Raw genomic sequence first — 9,893 nt, forward strand, 5'->3', positions numbered from 1 at the left:
TACCTGGTATCCAAGATGCTCCCAAGAATATGAAACTAGCAGAAAAAATATTTCTTTCTATTTTGGCTCCCTCACTCATGGGAATGAAATTGCTCAGAGAATAGAGTTAGAACGGAGTGATTAATTTAATGAGCATTCATGAGAATTCAACCTCTAAGTCTGATAGTAAATATGCCCCTTACACCTGTTACTTACTGCTCGAATGTTCCAAGAAGCAGGGAGTTCAACTTTCAGAGGACTTACGCCTGAGGCCACATCTCCGTCCATCCCTGAAGCTGAGTTGAACCTCCATCACCCAGGGAAGAAAGGACCTAGGGAACTAGAGGCTCAGCAGTGCCCCAGAGCATCTGAGGTGGCGAACAGGTATGGAGGCAGGCAGAGCTCTTAAAGGAAGAACTTTGGCGGTGGAAATGGGGACAGTGTGGTGAGGACAGTCCATTCACTTAAAGCAACCTGCACAATGAATTCCTGTGTCTCTCTTAGCTCTTCCTCTTAGCTCCCTCTCAGGTGTCTTCCTATCCCTTCCAGGACCAAATTCTGAGGCTCTTTCACCTTCCTAATAAAAATTGATCTTCTGTTAGCTTCTAGTATCTCTCAAAAGTTTCTCACCCAGCCATCTTAGCTGTTTTTCTGGAGCCATTTAAAGTGCTTCCAAGAAATAAAATAAGAAAAACAAAAAAGAAAAAGAAAAAATAATAAAAATGCTTCCATTCTCCTGTATCAAAGATGTTCCTATGTTGTTTACTCATAATATCTTACTCAGTTACTCATTCATTCATTCATTCACTAAAGAAACATTCCCTGAGATTTCATAGTTAGCACTTGCAAGCCCATTGCATACATCTTCTGACATTAGTTTGCTTAATATTTCTGTGTCTCGGTCTCCATATCTGTAAGATGAGTATAATAGTCATATCTGCTTCATGGGGTTAAGATGAGAATTAAATTAGATCTACCCTATGATCCACTAATCCCACTGTTGGGTATATATTCAAAAGAAAGGAAATCCATGTATCGTTTTTGTTTTTGGTTGTCGGTTTTTTGGTTTTGGGTTTTTGGTTTTTTGAGACGGAGTTTTGCTCTGTCACCCCGGCTGGAGTGAAGTGGTGTGATCTCAGCTCACTGCAGCCCCCGCCTCCCAGGTTCAAGTGATTCTCCTGCCTCAGCCTCCTGAGTAGCTGGGATTGCAGGTGCCCGCCACCACACCCAGCTGATTTTTGTATTTTTAGTAGAGATGGGGTTTCTCCATGTTGGCCAGGCTGGTCTTGAACTACCGACCTCAGGTGATCCACCCATCTCGTCCTCCCAAAGTGCTGGGATTACAGGCATGAGCCACCATGCCCAGCCTGGAAATCTGTATATCAAAGAAATATCTGTACTTCCATGTTTATTGCAGCACTATTCACAATATCCAAGATATATAATCAACCTAAGTGCTTATCACTAGATGAATGGATAAAGAAAATGTGGTACCTAAATGAAGGAATACTATTCAGAATGAAATCCTGCCAGTTGCTGCAACAGGGATGAGACTGGGGGTCATTATGCTAAGTGAAATAGGCCAGGCACAGAAAGACAAATATTGCATGTTCTTGCTCATATGTGGGAGCTAAAACATGTTGATCTCATGGAGGTAGAATGTAGAATGATAGTTATCAGAGAGTGGGAAGGGTAGGGGGTGATGAGGCAAGGTTGACTCATGGGTATAAAAATATAGTTAGAAGGAATACGTTCTAGTGTTTGACAGCACAGTAGCGGATTATAGTTAACAATAATTTTTTTTTTTTTTTTGAGACGGAGTCTCGCTCTGTCACCCAGGCTGGAGTGCAGTGGTGTGATCTTGGCTCACTGCAAGCTCCGCCTCCCAGGTTCACGCCATTCTCCTGCCTCAGCCTCTCCGAGTAGCTGGGACTACAGGTGCCCGCCACCACGCCCGGCTAATTTTTTGTATTTTTAGTAGAGACGGGATTTCACCGTGGTCTCGATCTCCTGACCTCGTGATCCACCCGCCTCGGCCTCCCAAATTGCTGGGATTACAAGCGTGAGCCACCGCGCCTGGCCTAACAATAATTTATTGTATATTTCAAAATAGCAAGAAGAGGAGATTTGAAATGTTCCCAACACAAATAAATGATAAATGTCTGAGGTGATGCATATGCTAATTACTCTGCTGTGATCATTATATATTGTATGCATATATCAAAATAGCACATGGACCCCATAAGTATATACAATTATTATGTATCAATTTTTTAAAATAACTATAATAAACATTTTAATTTAAAATGAGGATTAGATTGGCCGGGCGCGGTGGCTTACACCTGTAATCCCAGCACCTTGGGAGGCTGAGGCAGATGGATCACGAGGTCAGGAGATCGAGACCATCCTGGCTAACACAGTGAAACCCCGTCTCTACTAAAAATACACAAAAAATTAGCCGGGCATGGTGGCAGGCACATGTAGTCCCAGCTACTCGGGAGGCTGAGGCAGGAGAATGGCGTGAACCCGGGAGGAGGAGCTTGCGGTGAGCCGAGATCGCACCACTGCACTCCAGCCTGGGCTACAGAGTGAGACTCTGTCTCAAAAAAAAAAAAAAAGAGGATTAAATTAAAGATCATGCATAATTTTTAATAGTCTCCAAGATCTAGTGAACACCTACTCATGTTAATTATTATTAATGCATTATTATAAACACATTTTCATTCATTAAATCAAAAAATTGTGATGATGGTCAAATGAACTAAGACATATAAAATATATGACAAGTGCTTGACATGCAAAAGTCCTTAATAGATTTTAGCTATTATTACTTTTAGTTGTTGAGTATTTATAAGTTTCCAGTCCCTGTTCCAGGAATTTTATATTCTTGGATTTTTTTTAAAAAATTTCTTTTTAAGTTCAAGGGTACATGTGCAGTTTTGTTACATAAGTAAATGTGTGTCATGAGGGTTTGTTGTACAGATTATTTCATCGCCCAGGTATTAAGCCTAGCACCCATTAGTTATTTTTCCTGATCCTCTCCCTCCTCCCCCTCCACCCTCCAATAGGCCCCAGTGTGTGTTGTTTCCCTCTGTGTGGCCATGTGTTCTCATCATTTAGCTCCCACTTACAAGTGAGAACATGTGATATTTGGTTTTCTGTTCCTGTGTTAGTGCGCTAAGGATAATGGCCCCCAGCTCCATCCATGTCCCTGCAAAGGACGTGATCTTGTTATTTGTTATGGCTGCCTAGTATGCCATGGTGTATATGTGCCACATTTTCTTTATCCAGTCTATCATTGATGGGCATTTAGGTTGATTCCCTGTCTTTGCTATTGTGAATAGTGTTGCAATGAACATACTCGTGCATGTGTCTTTATAAAAGAAGGATTTATATTCCTTTGGGTATATACCCAGTAATGGGATTGCTGGACCAAATGGTATTTCTATCTTTAAATCTTTGAGGAATAACCACACCGACTTCCACAATGGTTGAACTAATTTACACTCCCTCCAACAGTGTATAAGCTGTTCCGTTTTCTCCACAACCTCACCAGCATCCATGCTTGTTAATGTTTGAAATGATGGAGATGTATTTTCTAAGAAATTCAACTGTACATATGAATGCTACTTTTATTTTCCCTTGGACTCACTTTTTTATTAATTTTTATTTTTGAATAATTTGGATTTACAGAGTAGTTACAGAGAGAGTACAGAGTTCCCATAATTCCCTTACCTATTCCCATGGGAACTAGATAAAAGCAATGGTTGAAAAACATTCTGAATGTCCCTCTGAATGCCACCTTAGAAGGGCTACTGCTTTTTACAGATTTGTTTTGCTTCAGCTGCCTTACTAAAATCATGCTCAGTTAAAATAAGTTTTCAGGCTGGGCGTGGTGGCTCATGCCTGTAATCCCAGCACTTTGGGAGACTGAGGTGGGTGGATCACAAGGTCAGGAGTTCGAGACCAGCCTGACCAACATAGTGAAACCTCGTCTCTACTAAAAATACAAAAATTATCTGGGCGTGGTGGCATGTGCCTGTAATCTAAGCTACTCAGGAGGCTGAGGCAGGAGAATTGCTTGAACCCAGGAGGTGGAGGTTGCAGTGAACCGAGATCGTGCCCCTGCACTCCAGCCTGGGAGAAGAGCGAGACTCTGTCTCAAAAAGAGAAAAAAAGAAGAAAAAAGAATAAGTTTTCAGCTACCAATCCATTATCCACAGCCAATCCATCATCTGAAAACAAAGTTATGTTGCCTTTTTAATATAGGTCTCATTTCTTTTTCTCCTTGTATTGCATTCGTTGAAACTTCCAGGGCACTGACAAATAATTACTAATAATAAACATACGTTTCCTTTTTAATTCTTAAAGGAGAATTCTCCTGTTGTTCCTGCCACACAGCCTCGCCAGGGCATTTTTGGAAGTAAGTTCTGTTTATTTAATTCCTTTCTTGGTTATTGATCTGTTTTCCTCCATCCTGAATCAACTTTGGGCACTTATATTTTTCCAGAAATAAATTTGTTTCTTGGGGATTTTCACATTTTTTTTATTATACTTTAGGTTTTAGGGTACATGTGCACAATGTGCAGGTTCGTTACATATGTATCCATGTGCCATGTTGATTTCCTGCACCCATTAACTCGTCATTTAGCATTAGGTATAGATTTTCACATTTTTAACATGGCGTTATAACTAACATTATCTTGCAAAGTTGAGCGTTGCCTTATCTCTGTGTTCATTTTTTTCTCATTCTTGGTTCTAGGCCTTTCTGCTCTTTCTCCCTCTTTGTATCCCTTTTGTTACACTTCTGTCTAATTTTTTCTATTTGTTTGTGTTTGCCAAAGAATTAGCTCTGGAATTTATTTTTCAGTTCCAGAATATTTCTTCTTTTTAGTTCATTAACTCTGCTTTGATCTTTATTAGCTACTCTTTTCTGTTTTAACAGAATGTTAAATGTTTTCTGATAATTTTTAACAAAATCAAATTTTACAATATTGATTTTGTAACATTTGTATTGACAATATCTTCAAATTTTTAAGTTTTTATTTCTTGAGGATAGGCTACACATGTACTCATTTGCAATTTTCAAAGAATATACTAAAAACGTAATCTAAAAATCAAGATTAATATTAACACTCAAAGATGATCCTTCTCATACTTTGGGATATGTTGTTATAGATCATTTTTTTGGTGCCAATATGTGTATAATTATAAGAGATCCATAGGCTGAGTTCATTTCTGTAGCTCAGAAAAGGAGACCAAATGTCTTTTCATAGCAGTATCTGAAATGTTTTCTTTCCACATGTTCCACATGATGGAATTTTGCATTCTTCTTTTTTTTTTTTTTTTTTTTTTTTTTTTTGAGACGGAGTCTCACGCTGTCGCCAGACTGGAGTACAGTGGCGCGATCTCAGCCCACTGCGACCTCCACCTCCTGTGTTCAAGCAATTCTCCGTCAGCCTCCCGAGTAGCTGGGAGTAGCTGGGATTACAGGTGCGTGCAACCATGCCCAGCTAATTTTTGTATATTTAGTAGAGATGGGGTTGCACCATGTTGGCCAGGATGGTCTCCATCTCTTGACCTCATGATCTGCCTGCCTTGGCCTCCCAAAGTGCTGGGATTACAGGCACGAGCCACCGCCCCTGGCCGGAATTTTGCATTCTTACTCTTGTTTCATACAGACGTTTCAATTCCCTCAGTGAAAGGGGTATGTTATTGTTAATTTTACTTTTTTAGATTAACAGTAAAAATAAAACATTTTCTCCAACATTTATTACCCTTTTTACAGTTCATCTTATGAAGCTTTAATATTCTATTTATTTTCCCCAGCAATGCATTAATATTTCAATGATTTATAATTGTCTTTATAAAGATACTAACTTTTGTCGGTTAAATAGATTATTTTTGCATTCTAACTTTCCGCAAGGCACATTTTCTCATTCAGAATTTTTCAATTTATGGTTCCAGTTGCTGACCTCTTTTTTCTATCAAAGGGGAATTATTCAGAAAGAATTTATACTTTCAAAGATTACGTCTATCCACGTATAAATTTACATAATCTATGTTTATCTATGTTTTCTTCAGATAGCTTATGTAGTCTCTTGTTTGCTTGAAATGTACTTGGGACTACAGAGATGGGATTTGACATTATTTTTTCTAAATAATTAATCATTAAACACTTATTTATACCTTTAAAAAACACTATTTAAAATAACTAAAGGAGGCCAGGGAAGATGGCTCACACCTATAATCCCAGCACTCCAGGAGGCTGAGGTGGGTGGATCACCTGAGATCAGGAGTTCAAGACCAGCCTGACCAACATGGTGAAACCCCATCTCTACTAAAAATACAAAATTAGCCAGGAATGGTAGCACATGCCTATAATCCCAGCTACTTGGGAGGCTGAGGCAGGAGAATCGCTTGAACCCAGGAGGCGCAGGTGCAGCGAGCCAAGATCGCGCCATTGCACTTCAGCCTGGGCAACAAGAGCGAAACTTCATCTGAAACAAACAAAGAAACAAACAAACCACAAAACAAACAAAAAACTAAAGGATAATTGGATTGCTTGTAACACAAGGGATAAATGTTTGAGAGGATGGATGCCCCATTCTCCATGATGTGATTCTTATGCTTTGCATGCCTGTATCAGAACATCTCATGTACCCCATAAGTACATACACCTGTTATGTACCCACAAAAATTAATAATAAGTTGTAAAAAGAGAAATAATGAATAAGACCTAGTATTTGCTAGCACAACAGGGTGAGTATAGTCAAAATCAATTTAACTGTACATTTTAAAATAACAAAAAGAGTATAATTTGATTGTTTGAAACACAAAGGATAAATGCTTAAGGGGATGGATACTGCATTTTCCATGATGTCATTACCACATGCATTGCATGCCTGAATCAAAATATGTCATGTAACTCATAGAGATATACACTTACCCACACAACTTAAAAATAAAAAAATAAAAAAAATTTTTTAAACACACTGAAGTATCCAGAAATAAAAAATGCAAGTTAACATGATAAAAATTACACATTCTAAATCACAGTGACATCATATTAAATTACAAAACTCTAGGGTTATTCTATTTAAAAAAGAAGAAGAAAAAGAAGAATGCTAACTCCTACCATAAATTTTAAAAGGATTCTAAAATTTCAAACCAATGCAATAAGACCTAAAAGAGAAATAGGTGTTATTAATTAGCATTATTTGGAGAAAACAGATGAATTTTAGAGAAAAACATGAAACTAACAAGATAACCCAGAAAAAGAACATGGCACCTCATCAATACAAAAAAATCAAATGACTTCCTAATATAATACCAACAGCAGAGACGTTATGTGGGGGAATATTACATTAAAATATTAAGAAATTAACATAATCTATATGTGTATTTTTAACACATGAACAAAAATGTTTACCCGAAAAAGGATTAAAATATGCAGAGGAACATTTCTGCTACTAGAATGAGAATTCGAACATAATAAAGATGCCAATTTCTCTCCAAATTAATTAATAACTTTAATGTAATCTCCAATAAAATTCCAATGGCATTTTTCTTGCAACACGGCTAGAGGATTCTAAAGCTCATCTGGGAGGATAAACTGGCACATCAGAAATAAAATTATGAAAAAAACAATACTAAGCAAATTTCTCAACTCAATGTTTAAGTATATTTTGAAGATAGACAATTAAAAATATGGAACAAAAGATTTGATACCCTGCTTGCTGTCATGGCACAGATGACCATTTAAAATTATCTATTTATAAGACTGTGAACAAGAAAATGTCTTAATGTGTTTTGTTTTTGTTGTTGTTGTTTTTCGAGACAGAGTCTCGCTCTGTTGTCCAGGCTGGAGTGCAGTGGCATGATCTCGGCTGACTGCAACCTTCGCCTCCCGGGTTCAAGCAATTCTTCTGCCTCAGCCTCCCTAGTAGCTGGGACTACAGGTGTGTGCCACCACGCCCAGCTAATTTCTGTATTTTTATTAGAGACAGGGTTTCACCATGTTGGCCAGGCTGACCTCGAACTCCTGACCTCGTGATCCACCCACCTTGGCCTCCGAAAGTGCTGGGATTACAGGCGTGAGCCACCGCGCCCAGCCGGAAATATCTTAATTAAAAAAAAAAACAAAACTGAGAAAGGCCATTTACAGATTATCCTAAGAGAAGAAAATATAAAACTATAATTAATCAACAACTTCTTTGTCTTTAAGAAAACTTAGAAAGTAAGTAAATGTCCAACATGGGCAAGTTTTAAAGAGCCATTTCCGTATGGCAGAATATTTTGATCTGAGGGAATCAGATGACGGAAAATGGGGATAAAATTTAATTCTATATCTAGAAACTCTAGGGCTTTTCTATTTCAAAGTTCCATTTTTGTTGAGTTTAGGTAGGGAGATTGATGATATAAATGAAATGTAAACAATGATTATTAAAAATGTGGTTATTATTTTTTAGCAGAAGGGGCATCCAAGATCCAGGGGATTTAACATGTAGAAATTACAACTGGGCACAGTGGCTTGCACCTGTAGTCCCAGCTACTTGGGAGGCTGAGGCAGGAGGATCACTTGAGCCCAGAAGTTCGAGACTGCAGTGAGCTAGGATGGCGCCACTTCACTCCAGCCTGGGCAGCAGAGCAAGACCTTGTCTCTAAAACAAAATGAAAAATAAATTACAGGAATGCAGCACAATAAAAGAAAAAGCCTCCTGAGGATTGAAATTCTGCCTAGAATTAGGGAATTCTCATTGCCTGATTTCCTAATCCCCATGCCTTAGGCAGAAACGGCAAGAGCAGCCACCAGGGATGCTGGGGAGGGAATGATTGCTTAGGGATACAGGCAAGCGCTGAAGCAATAGTCCTCAAACTTGAGTGTGCATCAGAATTCCCTAGAGGGCTTGTTAAAACCCAGAATGCCGGCCGGGCACGGTGGCTCACGCCTGTAATGCCAGCACTTTGGGAGGCTGAGGCAGGCGGATCATCTGAGGTCAGGAGTTTGAGACCAGTCTGGCCAACATGGATAAACCCTGTCTCTCCTAAAAACACACCACACACACACACACACACACACACATACACACACACACACAGTTACCTCAGCGTGGTGGTGTGCGCCTGTAGTGCCAGCTACTCAGGAGGCTGAGGCATGAAAATTGCTTGAACCTGGGAGGCAAAGGTTGTAGTGAGCTGAGATTGCACCGTTGCACTCCAGCCTGGGCAACAGAGTGAGACTCTGCCTCAAAAAAAAAAAAAAAAATTAAGATTAAAAGGCCAGACGTGGTGGCTCATGCCTGTAATCCCAGCACTTTGAGAGGCCGAGGCGGGCAGATCACAAGGTCAGGAGTTCAAGACCAGCCTGACCAACATGGTGAAACCCCATCTCTACTAAAAATACAAAAATTAGCTGGGCATGGTGGTGCATGCCTATAATTCCAGCTACTCAGGAGGCTGAAGCAGGAGAATTGCTTGAACCCGGGAGGTGGAGGTTGCAGAGAGCCCAGATTGCACCACTGCACTCTAGCCTGGGTGAAAGAGTGAGACTCCATCTCAAACAAACAAACAAACACCAGCATGCTGGCTCCATACCCAGAGTATCAGATTCAATTGGTCAGGTGGGCATGATAAGGCGCATGTCTAATGAGTTCCCAGGTGATGCTGATGGGGCTGTTCCAGGAACCACAGTTTGAGGACCAATAATGTAGAGATGACTTCTCCAGGTAGTGATGGTAACTGTAACTTGTTGGCAAAGAAATCCAATAATTAGCCAAAATGCATGATTTCTTGAGTTCCCTGGGTTTGAATAAAGGATATTGCAGTCATTCTGGGGAGTGCCTATTTGGAGTAAATTTTGTGTGGCTGTTTTTTTTTTTTTTTTCCTCCTTCTCAGCGAACCCAGAGGCCCC

Source organism: Symphalangus syndactylus, chromosome 13 (assembly GCF_028878055.3).
Source record: "Symphalangus syndactylus isolate Jambi chromosome 13, NHGRI_mSymSyn1-v2.1_pri, whole genome shotgun sequence".
Classification (NCBI taxonomy): domain Eukaryota; kingdom Metazoa; phylum Chordata; class Mammalia; order Primates; family Hylobatidae; genus Symphalangus; species Symphalangus syndactylus.